This window comes from Saccopteryx bilineata, chromosome 2, assembly GCF_036850765.1.
Source record: "Saccopteryx bilineata isolate mSacBil1 chromosome 2, mSacBil1_pri_phased_curated, whole genome shotgun sequence".
NCBI lineage: Eukaryota > Metazoa > Chordata > Mammalia > Chiroptera > Emballonuridae > Saccopteryx > Saccopteryx bilineata.
Window position 1 is genome coordinate 163,768,619 of NC_089491.1, and position 16,487 is coordinate 163,785,105.

Here is a 16,487-nt window from a genome sequence, read left to right on the forward strand (position 1 = left end):
GTGCTGGCAAGGATGTGGAGAAAAGGGAACCCTCATGCACTGCTGGTGAGAATGCAGACTGGTGCAGCCACTGTGGAAAACAGTATGGAGATTCCTCAAGAAAATTTAAAATGGAACTACCTTTTGACCCAGTCATCCCACTTTTAGGAATAGATCCTAAAAATACTGAATCACTGATTCAAAAGGAGAAATGTACCCCCATGTTTATGGCAGCATTGTTCACAATAGCGAAGATGTGAAAACAGCCCAAGTGTCCATCAGTGGACGAGTGGATTAGAACGCAGTGGTACATATACACAATGGAATACTATGGGGCCATGAAAATAAAAGAAATCTTACCTTTTGCGACAACATGGATGGACCTGAAACTATTATGCTAAGTGAAATGAGCCTGGCAGAGAAAGAAAAATATCATATGACCTCACTCATGTGAGGAATCCAATGAACAGTGTGAACTGAGGAGCGGAATAGAGGCAGAGATGGGATCAAAGGGACCAGAGGGAAAGCAGACAGAGGGGAAGGGGATGAGAGGAAGGGATTAAAGAAGGGAAAGGGATTGGTGAAATTATATATACATAAGACAGCCTTATAGAGAGCAGGAAAGCAAATCTTGGAGGGAAAAGGGGAGGTTGTGGGGGGAAGGGATAAAGGAGATATTGAGGGGAATACGGGGTTGGGAGGATATAGTCAGTGGGACGTTTGTATCTAAGTAAACACAATAAATTAAAATAAATAAATAAATAAATAAATAAATAAATAAATAAATAAATATGACGTGTGGGTGAGGTCAGCCAGACAAAGCATGAACAGGTATAAAGAGAAGGGTGGGATGGAGAACTTGGGTGATGCTCAGATTTCCCAATGTTGAGTTGGAAATGAGGATCTGAAGAGCAGTGAAAAGTCACAGCTCAGTTATAATAATGTGTTATCTCCTAAATAAGTTAAAACTCCTCTAAGAGCTGAGCGCATATTCTGTACTAACTGCTTTCAAAAGTACACAATGGCACCCATCTGCAGCTATTTCTTCATTTTGAAAATTCACTTTGGCTTCTGATGGTTTTGTGTTATAAACAGGCTTCTGTTGGGTCCTTGGATTATCCCCTGAGAGTCGGGAAGAGAAACACATGGCTGTTATTTCCCTTTTGGTGAGACTGTCTTATTTAAGAATGGAAGAGAGGGTGAAAAGCAGACCTTGTCTTGTGGTTTCCTAGGATGGACGACCAGAGGTTAGGTCCAGGGGACACTGTTCCCTTTGCCTTTTCCAGTTTCTGGTCAATGCTGAATTCTGAAGTATTTCTTTAAATAATAAACCCTTTTGTTTCTGGTCCTTTCTTTCACCTTCAAAATGCATCCCATCATCTCTGCTTCTGTCATCACATCACCTTCCACTCACCTTCAGATAAATCGTCCTCTATGGACATTTGTGATTCAGTTCAGAGGCCACCCAGACAATCTGCACTAATCTTTCCATTTCAGGATCCTTAACTGTGTCTTCAGAGTTCTCTGTTTTGTCATACAAGGGCAACACTTATGGGTCTCAGGGATCAGGATTTGCCAAGCTGTTATTCTGATGATCATAGTTGACTTATAAGGACATAGGATCTATTAGTTCCAAGGAGTCCTTTTTGTGAGACGGCTGGACTCCCAAAAGTCTGGAGGAAATACCCAGCAACAAGACAAGAACATTGGGAGGCTCTGTGGGGAACAGTGATTAAGGATTGCCCTGTGGGGGGGAGGCAATGGATACAAGGATTTGTACTTTTCAGCTCCTTTTTTCTTTGTCTTGATTTTCTTTATAGTATCTTATCTCTTTAACATCTTGTCCCCATCCTTCCCCAACTGGGCTACAATATGTTTGTGCATGTGATGTATGTGATGTAGACCTGGAGTGAGCAAAGCCACAGAGAAAACCCAGCGTACCTTGAGGGAGATTTTTCTCCTCACATCTCAGAGAGAAGGATTTATACCTAATGACGGTATTATATAATGGAAAAGTCACCTGAATTTTCAAGATAAATAATGAAACTTGACAAATATTCAAGTTTAACCCTTATATGGCACACTTTGATAGTCTGAGAAGCATTGTTTACCATACTGGAACATTACAGGAAGATGTAGAGCTTTTTTGATATTCCATTTGGTTTTACAAAGTGTTCCCCCCAAATGCTTGTGGACAATCAGGGAAGAGGTTTTGTTGGTTTTTGTTATTAGTGTTCTCTCTTGCCAAGACCCAAGGAGACACCATATGGTAGAGCTGTGTTTGCAAAATGCAAAAGCAAATAATGCAGGGCATTGGACAATATGAGCACCCATGAGCTAGCTGACTGGAAATGCTTCTGGCTAAAGTCAGCCATTATCTGGAATAAATGCTCTCAGAGGGAATTTTCAGACTTACCCAGGGGGCCAGTAATAAAACACAAACTATAACATATTCACCAGCAACAAAAACACACGGGATGTTTTTCTACATAATATTTCACATTAAATGTAATTGTAGATTAACTTTTATAGAGAAAATATTTATTCAAGCCAGATAGGGCTTAAATCTTTTCATTTCCTCTACTATAACAAGGCATAGGGACTGTGTTCTCCTTTGTAATTTCCTACTCATTTACCCCCAGTTACGGTCAGAACATTAATTCTGTGAAGTATGAATATAAAAAACCACTGCAGATGGAAATTTTAAATTGACTAGTCCCCTGTTCCAGTCCGAGCGTCACAGTCCACCCATGGCCTGTGGCCCATGGCCGTGCTCACGTGTGTGGCTCCCCCAGCCTCGCCCGCCCCAGCTCCCAGCTTGGTGAGGGTCAGGTCACTTGCAGGGTTCTTCCCTGCTGTCAGTGTGCTCACAGCTCCTCTGCCAGAGGCCACGTGCTGTGTCAGGTTCAGTTAAAACTGAAACCTGTTTTTATTTTTTTTATTTTATTTTTTATGTTTATTTTATTTATTTATTTATTTTTTTATAATTTTATTTTTTTAATGGTGTGACATCAATAAATCAGGATACATATATTCAAAGATAACAAGTCCAGGTTATCTTGTCGTTCAATTATGTTGCATACCCACCACCCAAAGTCAGATTGTCCTCCGTCACCCTCTATCTTGTTCTCTCTGTGCCCCTCCCCCTCCCCCTTTCCCTCCCCCATTCCCCCCTCCCCCCCGTAACCACCACACTCTTATCAATGTCTCTTAGTTTCACTATTATGTCCCACCTACGTATGGAATAATACAGTTCCTGTTTTTTTCTGATTTACTTATTTCGCTTCGTATCATGTTATCAAGATCCCACCATTTTGCTGTAAATGTTCCGATGTCATCATTTCTTATGGCTGAGTAGTATTCCATAGTGTATATGTGCCACATCTTCTTTATCCAGTCATCTATTGATGGGCTTTTTGGTTGTTTCCATGTCCTGGCCACTGTGAACAATGCTGCAATAAACATGGGGCTGCATGTGTCTTTACGTATCAATGTTTCTGAGTTTTGGGGATATATACCCAGTAGAGGAATTGCTGGGTCATAAGGTAGTTCTATTTTCAGTTTTTTGAGGAACCACCATACTTTCTTCCATAATGGTTGTACTACTTTACATTCCCACCAACAGTGAATGAGGGTTCCTTTTTCTCCACAGCCTCTCCAACATTTGCTATTACCTGACTTGCTAATAACAGCTAATCGAACAGGTGTGAGGTGGTATCTCATTGCCGTTTTGATTTGCATTTCTCTAATAGCTAAAGAAGATGAGCATCTTTTCATATATCTGTTGGCCATTTGTATTTCTTCCTGGGAGAAGTGTCTATTCATATCCTCTTCCCATTTTTTTATTGGATTGTTTGTTTGTTTGTTGTTGAGTTTTATGAGTTCTTTGTATATTTTGGATATTAAGCCCTTATCTGAGCTGTGAAACCTGTTTTTATAAAAATGTCTTTATCAAACATCAAAACTTGGAATAATATTTATTATTTCTTAATGTTTTTAATTTCTTCATTATTAATAATTCATCATTATTGTTTAGAATTTAACAATATCTAAATGTGTGAACAAACTGAGAAACTATAGCAACATAGAGGACCGGTTTTGAAGGGAGACCTGGATTTGAACCTTGCCACCATGCTTACCCCCCATGGGGCCTTGACCAAAGAATTGGCTGGATCAAAGAAGTGGCCACACTCTTTCAAATGAAAGGTGCCCGCACAGTAACTGGCTAATAATATTACCTGTTTCATAATGGAGGTGAAGGTATCAGCAACGTCTTGTTCACTATTCTATCTACACTGATGTGAGAGCATCTTGAATTGAAGTCAGCAATACTTAAAAATCATATTAATTTTCATGATAACTGAAGATATTTAATCCATGGGTAGAAAAATGTCTCTGCCTTAGAGAGAAAACAGGATGTTTTAAGGGGTCAGGATGGCATCATACTTTTGCTAGTACACATTTGAGATGATAGTCTGAAAACAGTGAGGGGAAGACATCTGAGCCTCTGAGAAGGGGACTGCTGTGTCCTGGGTCACAGGCTGCACTGTGAACAGACCGCCTCTGTCTTGTCTTCTATCTCCTGCTGTTCGTACAGGTGTGTGGGCTTTCAAGTAGACATCCTCACTGTGTCCACTTCAGTAAGTGTCAGGAAAATTTGTGATTAGCACATACATTTGAGTATGGAAGTGGGAGCCTGAAACTACTGTGAAGTTCAATCCCATTGTGTTCTCCTTGGAGAGTGACAGCTGCTAGGGTGAACTCTGAAAACTGTTTTCTCAGGGTGCAAATGGAAGTTCAGTTCAGGCCCACCAGTGACACTCTTCCTGTTGCACTCACACACCCTTGGTGCTAACCTGGAGGAGCTGTTCCCCTTTCTCTCCTTTTTTTGCACAGGATTTCAGTCCATTTATTGGGTTACCTGACCTGACTTGGCTTTTGAATTGCTTGGTGGTTCCTGCGGTGCCCTTCCTCATTTCCTCTGTCTGCGTTAGGCCTATAAACTAAGCATACTCGCTTGTTACCATGAAAAACAGAATCAAGAAGACCTTCCTCTGATTTCTGTTCTGCTCTCTTACCCTCTCTGTCCTCTTAGCTCCTCTGTGGGAGGAGAATCGGGAGGGCTAGAAAGTAACCAAATGTGTCACATTCCTGCTGTGTGGCCAGACCAGGCACAATAGTTGGTGCTCCTGTATGTCGTCTTAATCCTGAATCAGTGGGATGTCCGCTTAACTGGGGTTTAAGCACTTTGTCCAATATGTCACAAGTAGATAGTTTATGATCAGAGTTCAGGTCTACGTTAAACTATTCTGTCACTTATTTGGACTCTGTTGTGACACTTGAATCTTTCTCTTGGTTTGGCATTATCATCACCATCATCATCATCATTATTTCCTTGGCCAGGCTTGTATAAATTAAGCCTTGTCTTGTACTTGTTTGGCTTGTTTTGTTTGATTTGTTTTTTATGTATCCTTTTAGCTGACTTTGTTAAACTGTAAAAGCTAGAAATGGTGCAAAGATATAAGATTTACAAGAGACTTAGTTACTCATCCAGTTTTGCACTTCATAAATGGCAATTAAGGAACCATTATTGAGGAGGCTGATGGCAATGCAAAAGAAAGTGTTTTCATGCATGAATAAATACAGTTGCAAAATTTTGTTGTTTTTTTCCAAGTCCTTAATAAGCTACTGTGCATTATGACAAAAATGAACATAGTATACCGCACCTCCCTAAAAACTTAATTTTGCTCATGACTAACTTAATTTATTATGAAGCAAAAATCAGATTAAGACAGATTTGTTTTCAAGTCCATCAAATTAATTTTACTTTTGAAGAACAGAAGAGAATAGTGGTTTGGAAGCTTCGATGATGTTCCAGGACCACCTGCTATTACACTGGGGTTCTCCTGCTTTTCCTACAGAAGCTTAAAACGCAACACACATGTAAGAGAAGGCCCGTGTGGAAGCCTCTGCTCCTCTTTTGAGTCAACATGATGTAAGATCTGTCAAATACATTGCTCACAAAAATTAGGGGATTAGGGAATGTGCAGATATTCCAGTACTTTCAGCCTTTTTTAGAGTGCATTTTCACCAATGAAATAAAAGTTGGTTTTGTATCTCATTTGCATAATTGAACAATTTTCTTTGACTTGTCATTTGCTTTTTTGATATTCTTGTTTAATAAAAAAAATCAAGTGCTTTTTTTTTTATCATTTCATATTCATTTTGGAATATCCCCTAATTTTTGTGAGCAGTAACTAGTGTACAGTGTGACTTCTTTTGGAGGTTTGGGCTTCTTTATTTTCTTCTATATTTTTACTTGACAGTTTTTTGTGTTTAATAGACCTAACATGAACGCTATAAAGAAGGCCAAATGCAGAATCTCTGCCCAAGTTATTTATTCTGCAAAAACCAACTGTGTCAGATGGGGTTTGGGAAGTCCATGCATTTTTTTGTTTTGTTTAAAGGAGGGAATTGAGATAAGTATTAAAGCCACAATCATTAAAAGATTGAACAACTGAATTCTTGTGCCTGTGGCATTTCCCATAGTCTTCCCAAATTTTTTTTGGCTACAGAACACTTTATTTGGAGGAAACCCTGTTAGTCTTGTACTTTCATTTTTCTTAGTCCAAGTAGAATATAATGTTCTCTTCAGTTTAAAAAAAAAAACTAGTATGGCAAATCTAGGACATACATACAAGAAATGGGCTGCATTTGATGACTAATGAAAGGTGTCACTGAGAACTAGGAAAATACACTGTTACAATGCACAACGCCCAATCTGTTTTTTGTTTGTTTTTTCCTCACAGGAGAGTAAAGGACACCACCAAATTTACAAGCAGTTCCATCTGGAACTTGATTTAAATTGTATTGAAGGCCTTGACCAGATAGCTCAGTTGGTTAGAGCATCATCTCGATACACCAAAATAATGGGTTCAACCCCAGTCAGGATACATACGAGAATCAATGAATGTTTAAATAAGTGGAAAACAAATTGATGTTTCTTTGTCCCTTTCTTCTTTCCTCTGCTTTCCTCTCTAAAATTAATTTATAAAAATTATATTGAAGCTTGAAAAAGCTTAGGCTTTGAAAATGTAAGTGGTCGATTTGAAGGTGACAATATAAAACTGGAAAACTGGACGGTTTTCCCAGGTGGGCAGTGTAGCCTGTCTCAGAACTCTGGTGTTGCCTGACCTGTGGTGGCGCAGTGGATAAAGCGTTGACCTGGAAATGCTGAGGTCGCCGGTTCGAAACCCTGGGCTTGCCTTGTCAAGGCACATATGGGAGTTGATGCTTCCAGCTCCTCCCCCCTTCTCTATCTCTCTGTCTCTCTCTCCTCTCTGTCTCTCTCTCTCCTCTCTAAAAAAAAAATGAATAAATAAAAAAAAAAAGAACTCTGGTGTCCTTGCGAGTTCCTCAGTGCCATGCCCCACGTGTCCCTGCATCCCTGGTGTCCCCTCTGGCCTGTCTCTCTTCCCTCCTTTGGTGTACCCATCAAACACACTGCTCTCTCTTCGTCACCTCAGAACAAAACCAAGTTTCTCTCTCCCAAGCACAAAGAACTGGTTTTTCCCCAGAGGAAAGAAAGAAGCACCCCCACTTGCATCATTTAATTTATGGAAAGAGGCAATAATTTCCCCACCCCCTAAAGAAAGTGTTTGGAAGTTGGAAGTACTGATGGTCCTTTGTAGACTCTTTCCAATGTCACTGCATAGAGGCGCAACACTGCATGATGAGAAAGCATTGGAACCAGAACTCAGAAGATGTGGATTGGGGCCACTGTCACTAATCAGCAACAGTCCCTTGGGCAAACTGTTTGCACTTCAGGCCTCCATTTACTGTTCGTGAAGTAAGAGGGGGAGGCTGCATGATCTCTGAGATATTGCATGTTGCTGTGAAATTCCAGATATATTTAAATTTTAGTACCAAAAATAACTAAATAAAATGTCTCCTGAATTTATTTTTAAAATGTGATTCATAGCCAAGAATATTCACTGTTCTTGAATATTATAAATAAAGGAATTATTTATAGAGGTACTTTTTGAAAAAAAAATTTTATGGGATTATATTTCACTTGAAATGTTTTATATTCCTTGTGTCCTTTGTAGTGGATTTCAGCCTGCTTATGAGCTGAATTGGTCTAATAAACTGAATGATAACAGAATAGATACTGTGTTTTATGAACCAGTCAGTCAGGTTTCAAAAGGCTGAAAGTTATGAAAAAAAATACATAATTTAGTCCAGTAAAAGGACTAACTAACTAATTTATGGCTGAAAAAATATATATTATACTCTGTATTATTGCTGATTTGTCCCACAGGTGTGAATAAAGCTGAAAAGCATAAACATTTGGAGTTATTGAAAATTTATTGAAAATTTCAAAACTCCCACCCTTCCTTTATTTTCATCCACAATGTAGAACTATTATATAGTTGGCTGGGGTTTTTCTTATATCTCAGTGGTATGATTTCCCCACATGTGAGAAAATTGAATGGGTAGGATCTAAGAATAACAAGCTTTTAAAGAACAACTTTACATGCCTTAATGATGAAATATTGATGGTGAGAGATATGTATCATGGAAGTCCTCAATGCCTAATAAGGAAATAATCTGACAGCAGGTGTTTTGATTAACAGAGAAGTTAGTTTATAGTGTAATAAAGAATGGCATGAAGGATTCTACCCCCTCCCCCCAAAAAAACAAGACAGATTTGTAGGGGGAGAGGAAAATGATTTCTCCCTGCTTTTTATAAAAGTAATAAATCGTTTTTTTGTAAAATTTGAAAAAAAAGAAAGGAAATAGAAATCACTTCTGGAATCACTATTTTAAGGCAACTACTTTTGACACTTTTTGTTTGCATGTGTCTATTTGTGTATGCAAGTTGCCATTTGTGTTTCATTATTTATGGTGTACTCTTTACGTTTTTCACAAGATCAAATAGGTCTTGCATTGTGAGAAGAGATTGGAAACCTAGGTCTGCAGGACTCCAAAGTTACATTCTTCCACCAGGAACCTTAGCCTTTTGAACATACGAATTAATATCATAATTTAATTTGCTAATTTAATAGTTTCATTAACATGCTAATTTAGTAGTTACTTATTCTGTTCTTTACGCCTTGCCAAACCTCTCATGTACTGGATTTTAATAGCTTTTCCAAAAGTAGGTAATACAGCATTTACAGGTATTGAATCATTTAAGCCACTGACATATGGGCCTTCTTTTAAAAAAAAAAGAAAAAATCAGTTGCGGTCCAAAGAGGTAGCTTGAGAATTTATCAGTTCCATCTCCCTTCAAATAGAACTGGCCAGATCCTCTCAAACTAGTAAGGACCTCCTGAAAATAAAATTGTAAACCACAAATAGTGTTTAACACCCTTTGATGTCAGAAAAAAAATATTTCTACATAATTTCAGTACCTTCTGGAACTGCTTAACCCCATTTCCTTTATATTTTTTCTGTACTGGAGATGGGGAACAGCTGGTCACCCCTTCTGTAACATTAGCTTTTACCAGTACACAAACAAGATCAAGTTACCCTTTAACTTTCTATTCACGTCACATTTCTTCTTTTAGTCATTCTCTTTTACCATGAAGAGTTTGCTAGAAATACTACAAGGTGACCAGCCTGTGATATGCTTTCAGTACATAAGTTTGACCGGATAAATTTCTATAATGCTTGTGAATTGCTATATAAATAAAGCATCATAATTTTTCCTGATGACCTTCTCCTCATCCCTATCCCCTATTCTGTCCTCTTGGTCAGCACTACTGGGAAAGGTCTGTGTCCAGCCAGGGGTAGGAACTCAGCCCATTACTAAGACAAAACTTGGAAAAGCCATTTGTTAAGACTTCATCCAATCCTCAGCTGAGGGCTTTTCCCATCTCCAGTTTGTGTCCGGAGGAAAGGAAGTGGGCAGAAAACTGGACAAAGAACATTAGGCAGCACAGAGTTATCTCTTTTCAATGGATATTTGTGTAGCACTTTGCAGTTTGCAAAGCATTTTGTGTCTTAGCAAGCATTTATTGAGTGCCTACTGTGTGCTACCCAGGAGGTGAGCTTCAGGTTTTCTTAAAGTCGCTCCTGCCCTCAGGGAGCTCACAGTCCAGTAGAGAGGACAGAATGTAACAAATAATCAGACTCATGTGATAAGCTTCCTAACACAGGTAAAATCAAGGTGCAATGGTGACAGGAAAGAACAAGTGATTATTCTACCTGATATTCAAGGGGGACTCAAGAAAAAGTGGTTGACTTAGGTTCTAGCACAACATCTAAAATATAATATTTGCTTAGTTACATGATTCCATTTCCCCTACTAGAAGGTGGGTACTGGTCTTCCACTTTGGACATCCTACTAGAGGTTGGGCACAAGTTACTGGCTAGCTACAGTGTTGGATGTGAAGGGAGAAACAATTTGAGATGTAGCTGAAGAATTAGGGGCTATATCTAAGAGGACACTGAGTTGAGAAAAAGAGTTGGAAATGTTTATGTTAGAAAAGTAACTGAACTTAGGGGAACGGTGAATGAAAGGAAGGTGAGTCTGGAGGAAAAGAAAACAGGAGGCGTTGGCAGTGTTCCAAGGGAGACTGGAAGTGTTCCAAGTGGCCAGGAAAAGGCTAGTGTGGCAGTTGGGTGGGCAAGGGAGAGATTTGGGGAGTAGGAGCTAAGATCGACCTCACAAGTGGATTGGCAAAAGAAGGCTCCTTCTGGGACAAACCGCACATTCTGGAGTGTGGATCGTGTTCCCCTGAATTCTGATTACGGCATGAGGGTGAGATGGTGATGAGTGATGAGTCACTTGAAGATATTTGGAGAGTGACCTGCGAGACATACAAGTCATCATGGTTAGTTGGAGATGCAAGTACAAGTGTGGCTTAGGACACACTCTGCATCAAGGATTGACAAACATTTTCTGTAAGGGGTCCGATAGTAAATACCCTAGGCTTTGAGGTCTCTCCACAGCCACGCTCTGCCACTGCTGCACAGAAGCAGCTGTGGACAATACATGGGCCAGTTGTGCTGGGTTCCAAAACCAACTCTATTTACAAGAATGGGACTGATCTGAATTTGACCCGTGGCTGTAGTTTTTTAATCCCTGGTCTAGATATTGATCAACATGAAGGTTGTAGTTGATCATGGGAGTGGATCAGGGTGTGTACTGTATGGATGTGTCTGACACAGAGCCCTGGGGAGTATCAGCCAACAAGGAAAGATGAGACAAAGATCAAGACAAAGTGGGGAGAGGTTTTCAGACTTGGACTGTGTGTTGAAGTTAGTTGTTGCAGAGATAACTTCATTGCTGAGACAATGACTCCACCGTGCCCATGAGGCTGGAGGGAAGTTTCTGTAGTGTAGTGGGGGCAAAAGTAGTACTTTGAAGAGTGAGCAGAAGGTGAGCAAGTGAGGGCAGGTTCACACCAAGTTTAAATGTGAGGAAACAGACCCTTACAATGGCTAGTAAATTACTCAAGCCTGATCCCAAACTCAAACATGTGCAGTTTTGTTTGTTTGTTTATTATTTTTAACTATACCCACTTGGGCCCTACATAATTTTCTTGGTTATTCTGGAAAACCTCAAGTTAAGAAGCTCCTTTCTGGTTGGACCAAAGAATTAGTTGTCTGTTGGTCTAGTGGTATGCAGGTGAAAGCCCCCTTTCCAAAAGCAACACACAGCAGATTCTTATTCCTATTTTTATAAATGATCATTTTTATCAACAGATACCAGATGATACTTTTTATAAGTATCATACCGCTTGTTGATTCTGAAGACTGTCTCCTAGCCTGGGCCAAGAGCATTTGGTATGCTAGCTCATGTCATCTTTATATCAACCTAATGATTTTTTCAGAAGTGCTATTGCCATTTTATCCATGAGAAAAGCCTAGTAGAGCCCAAGATATACACACACAACCCCCAGAGGAATGGTGGACTGGAGTTTGAACTCCCTATCCATCCCATAGACCTCTCCCCAGCAGAGTGGCGCTGACCACAAATTCTGGCACACAGTGGTGACCATCCCTCTTGCCTTGTGTGATCCTCTGGTCTCTGCCTCTTCCTTCTGCACCTCTTTTTCTGGTTGTTGCTCTGATTCAATCTCTAAGAAGGTTGAAGGGCTGTGGAATTTTGTTATATCCTGTATTCTCATTCTGAGGTCTACCGCCCTGGCTGGGCATGTGAACTGAGCCAGTAGTAAATGATAAAAATGTGTGCTATTCAGAGGAAGGTGGAGGGCAAGCTGGGGGAGCACAGGGTAGGAAGCAGAAAGGGATTTGTGGTGATGGGTGGGAAGGGGGCCGGGCCTGCAGGGTCCCTCCAATGTGTCTGTGGACCCTAAACACATCTGTTTTCAGCTGCCTTACTTCTGCTAACAGTTTCTCAATTTACATATGTAAGAACTATATGCAGAATGACTGGAATCAAGGGCGCATGCCACTTGGACCCCTGCCAGCTTTTATTTCAGCCTGACAACTTTTTGGATGCATACAAGATTTGTAGTTGTTTGTTTATTCTAATGAGGTGGCAAGATAAGGCTGCAATTCTCAAAGCTGCTGAGCAACAGGATATCTGAATATTTGTTCATTTTTTAAAAGAAACATAAAAACAGAAAACATTCAAGGTTTAAAATAGTGTAAATTATTGAGCTGGTAGTTGGACTCTCCTCCAGTAACCTTCTCTTGCCTCATTGGTGAGTTCAGGAGGGAGGCATGATGGAAAGATAGATTAGCATGTGCGGCTGTGAGTGAAAGCTCTTCCTGCTCTTCCGAGCTTTGGGAGCTGGAGAGAATCATGTCATGCAGTTCAGGAATGGAAGGGAATTGTCTGGTGTTTCTCTGAGATGTCTGCATGCTCCCATCCTGGTCAGAGCATACGCTGGAGCGCCAGCCCTCTGTGGCACTCGCTGACACAGATCCCAAAGCATCTTGGAAATGCCATTTGGGAGGCACCAGGAGGGCCTGCTGCGGGCATCAGAGGTGTTCTGCATAACCCACCCAACCCTTTCTTTGTCCTCCGTGGAGCATGCTGACCTTATGCTTATGCTCATGTTTGTGGGAGAAATTCTTCTCTCGTTCAGTCACACTGTATTGAAACAGAAACAGAAAAGGAACAGAAAGATTTAAACAGGAAAACCTGTGGACTTGAATGTGCTTACTTTGTAACTAGGTAAACTGAGAGGCAAGAGCAACCTTGCTCTAGTACGAAGGAGGTATTCTTTTTCTTCTTGTATTTTTTATGGTACTTTTTGACCCTGCTCCACTGCAAAATAAGTTCAGCTTGGCTTGGAGAGGAGCCACACAGATGGAAAATAGTGGAAAGACAGTAAATAAAATGAACATAAATGGTAGGGTTACCCACAATAACTTGATGTTATGGGGATTTGTATGGGATCTCATTTTACTTAAGAAGGAATAAACTTCATGTTAATGAAGTTGGCAGGTGATCCTGAGTCAGAGGAGATTTTAAAATCTGAAAGAGAGAAATATTATAATTATACCTTAAGGAGATTAAAAATATAGGCAGGAAATAACAAAATGAGATATAGCTTGGAAAATGCACACTAATGCAACTGGGAAAAATAATGTAAAATGCAGGCAGGATCCAAGTAAGCAGAAGAAATGCATGCTAAAATGTCAAAGAATAACAATATTTGGAAATATTCATTGGACCCTGCAACACACTACAGTGGACTAACCATTTGGGGCCACCTGTGATCATCCTTAATAAAGAGGTGACTTACACTGCAAAGGATGACCCACAGTGTTTATTGTCACTTCATAATTTTACCATTTAAAAAATGAGATTGGAAGGCACTTATTGGAAGAAATAGACATAATATGTGGGAGGGTGGAAATACAACAGTAGGGATGAGACCGGGATAGGGGTGGGTTGAAACACATGAATCTAAATGAAATTTGGGAAGCAAATCAACAGGGTAAAGACCCATGAAGGAAGGAGAAAAAGTTGAGGATGGTTCCACCAACTGGGGCTTTGTGGGGTGGGTGGTAATTGTCATTACTCACGGAGGAATTATAAGAAGAAAGTCAGAATTGGCAGGAAAGACAATGAATTCCACATTTGTTGAGTTGCAGAGGTTGAAGGAATATTCAGCTGTAGGAGTTTCCAGTGTAAATACATCTTTAGGTCCAACTGGGTTAGTCTATAAGCTAAATTGGATGTGTTAGTGATTGATTTGAAATGTCAAGTAATTGTTGTATAGAACTGTAGCATTTTATCTCAGAAGACTGAAAAATGTGAGAATCTCAGACACCTTGGTCAGAACAATGGAAGTCAATCATTTAAGCATTTCTTTTGTTTCATAAAAGTGTGCTTATTTACCTTCCTTAAATATAGCTATAGTAAATATTGTTATTTTAATAATCAGACTTTAAAGAAATGTATAGCTCTTAATAACAACATAAGAGAATAACTATTTTTTAAGAACAGTTATAGGTTCCCATAGTTTAGTTTTATAGGAAGGAATTTTGTCTGAAAATTTTGTTTAAAAATCAATCGTTTCTAAAATATCATAGAAATTTAGATGTGGATGTAAATTCAGAATGCTAATGAAGTGCAAGGTGAAAAACAGATTGCTGCTTAGATTTTTAAAATATTGGAATTGAGCTTGACCAGGCAATAGTGCAGTGGATAGAGTGTGGGACTGGGATGCGGAGGACCCTGGTTCAAAACCCTGAGGTCACAGGCTTGAGTGTGGGCTGATTTGATTTGAGCATAGCTCACCAGTTTGAACCGAAGGTCGCTGGCTTGAACAAGGGGTCACTTGGTCTGCTGTAGCCCCCCCCCCCCAGTCAAGGCACATATGAGAGAGCAATCAATGAACAACTAAGGTGCTGCAACGAAGAATTGATGCTTCTCATCTCTCTCCTTTTCTGTCTCTCCCTATCTGTCCCTCTCTTTGTCTCTATCACCAATATATATATATATATATATATGAATAGATTATCTCCCTTGATAGTAATTAGCAATTAATGAGCAGAGTATCCAGAATATAAATTACTCTTGGACTGCTAAAACATCCACTCAAGCAAAATTTTAGTTTTTGCTTTTTTCACAAAGATGATGTCAAAAGAAAAGAAGGAAGTTCCTGCCCCTCTTGAAGCTGAAGCCAAAGCAAGGGTTTTGAAGGCAAAGAAGTACTGAAACGTGTTCACAGCCACACACACATGAAAGAATATCCACTAGTCACCCACGTCCAACTGCCAAAGACATCACAGCTTCACCCCTAAAAGCAGCCCATGTATCTTCAGAAGAGCACCCCTGGGAGAATCAAGCTTGACCACTCTGCATTATTATCAAGTTCCCCTGACTACCCACTCAGCCATGAAAAGATAGAAGATAACAGCACACTCATGTTCATTGTGGATTCAAGACCAACAAGCACCAGATCAGACAAGCTAGAAAGAAGCTCTGTGACATTGACGTGGCCAAGATCAATACCTTGATCAGGCCTGGTGGAGAGAAGAAGGCGTATTATGTTCAGCTGGCTCCCGACTATGATGCTTTGGATTTTGCCAGCAAAATTGGGCTCATCTACACTGAGTCCAGCTGGCTAATTCCAAATATAAAAATTTTTCACTGTAAAAAAATTTAGTTCTTAAATTTAAAAGCTTAGGAAATTGGAGTTATTGATCTTTAATTAAAATGCTACCTTTACAAAAAAAAATGAATACTCAGTGTGACATTTGTGGGGGGACACTGGAGCCAGAAATGGGAAAAATTGTGTTCTGAGGCAGGATCTGTTTTAGGATGTGTGAGCTTTGAGAAGGTTCTGGAGATAATTGGGTCTGAGTCCATGATGCCTGAGGGCAGGTGACTGCCTTCTTGTATCTGATAGACTTTCAGGAGGTGTAGATGAGATGTTTACTGATGGAAATCTCAGCAACCTTCCTTACAGGTATTTCTAAGGGTCAAATTCCTCAACATGCACAGGAGGTATACAAGATGAAGTACATATGTAGAGTACCTTGTTAATGTCAGCAAAGACCATATGCCTAAAGCAGGCAAAAAATAGGCACATGTATATGTCATCATAAGGAAGTGTGACGGGGGTTAATTAAACACAAAGGTCCTGTATTTCTCAAAATATTTTCTGCCTCCTCCTCACCACTATTACTGTCTCACTTATTGGCATCATTTATTTTAAATTTTCTGAAAGGGGCAATAGAGAGCACTGTGCTTCCCAAACATATTTGACTTCTTTGAATACCTCTCCTCTAGCACACACATGCTCTCTTACTTTATTGGTGGAGAATCTTTCGGATTACCTATTCTGAGGAATATGCATTGGGACTCATAACCAGGGATTTAGAGCAAGTGGAGGATGCAATGGTTTGGAAATGGCCTTTGGAGGTTTAAGAGAAGGCTTTCCTACCCCTTTCAATCTTAATGGTATGGGATATGGCACAATGTGCAGTACACATAAGGTGGGGTCTTGTAGCACAGGCCTTCTCCAGGGAGCCTGTTTGGGAGAATTTTTGAAGAGTTAGAAGATGTAGAG

At 39.9% G+C, this 16,487-nt stretch overlaps 1 protein-coding gene and 1 pseudogene across 4 annotated transcripts in view; both read left to right on the forward strand.

Annotated features, from left to right (window-relative positions):
• ATP8A2 (ATPase phospholipid transporting 8A2) overlaps positions 1–16,487 on the forward strand; it is a 759,627-nt gene that overhangs the window by 424,507 nt on the left and 318,633 nt on the right. The gene's annotated exons all lie outside the window — the stretch shown is intronic.
• Positions 15,047–15,581, forward strand: LOC136323750 (large ribosomal subunit protein uL23 pseudogene; annotated as a pseudogene).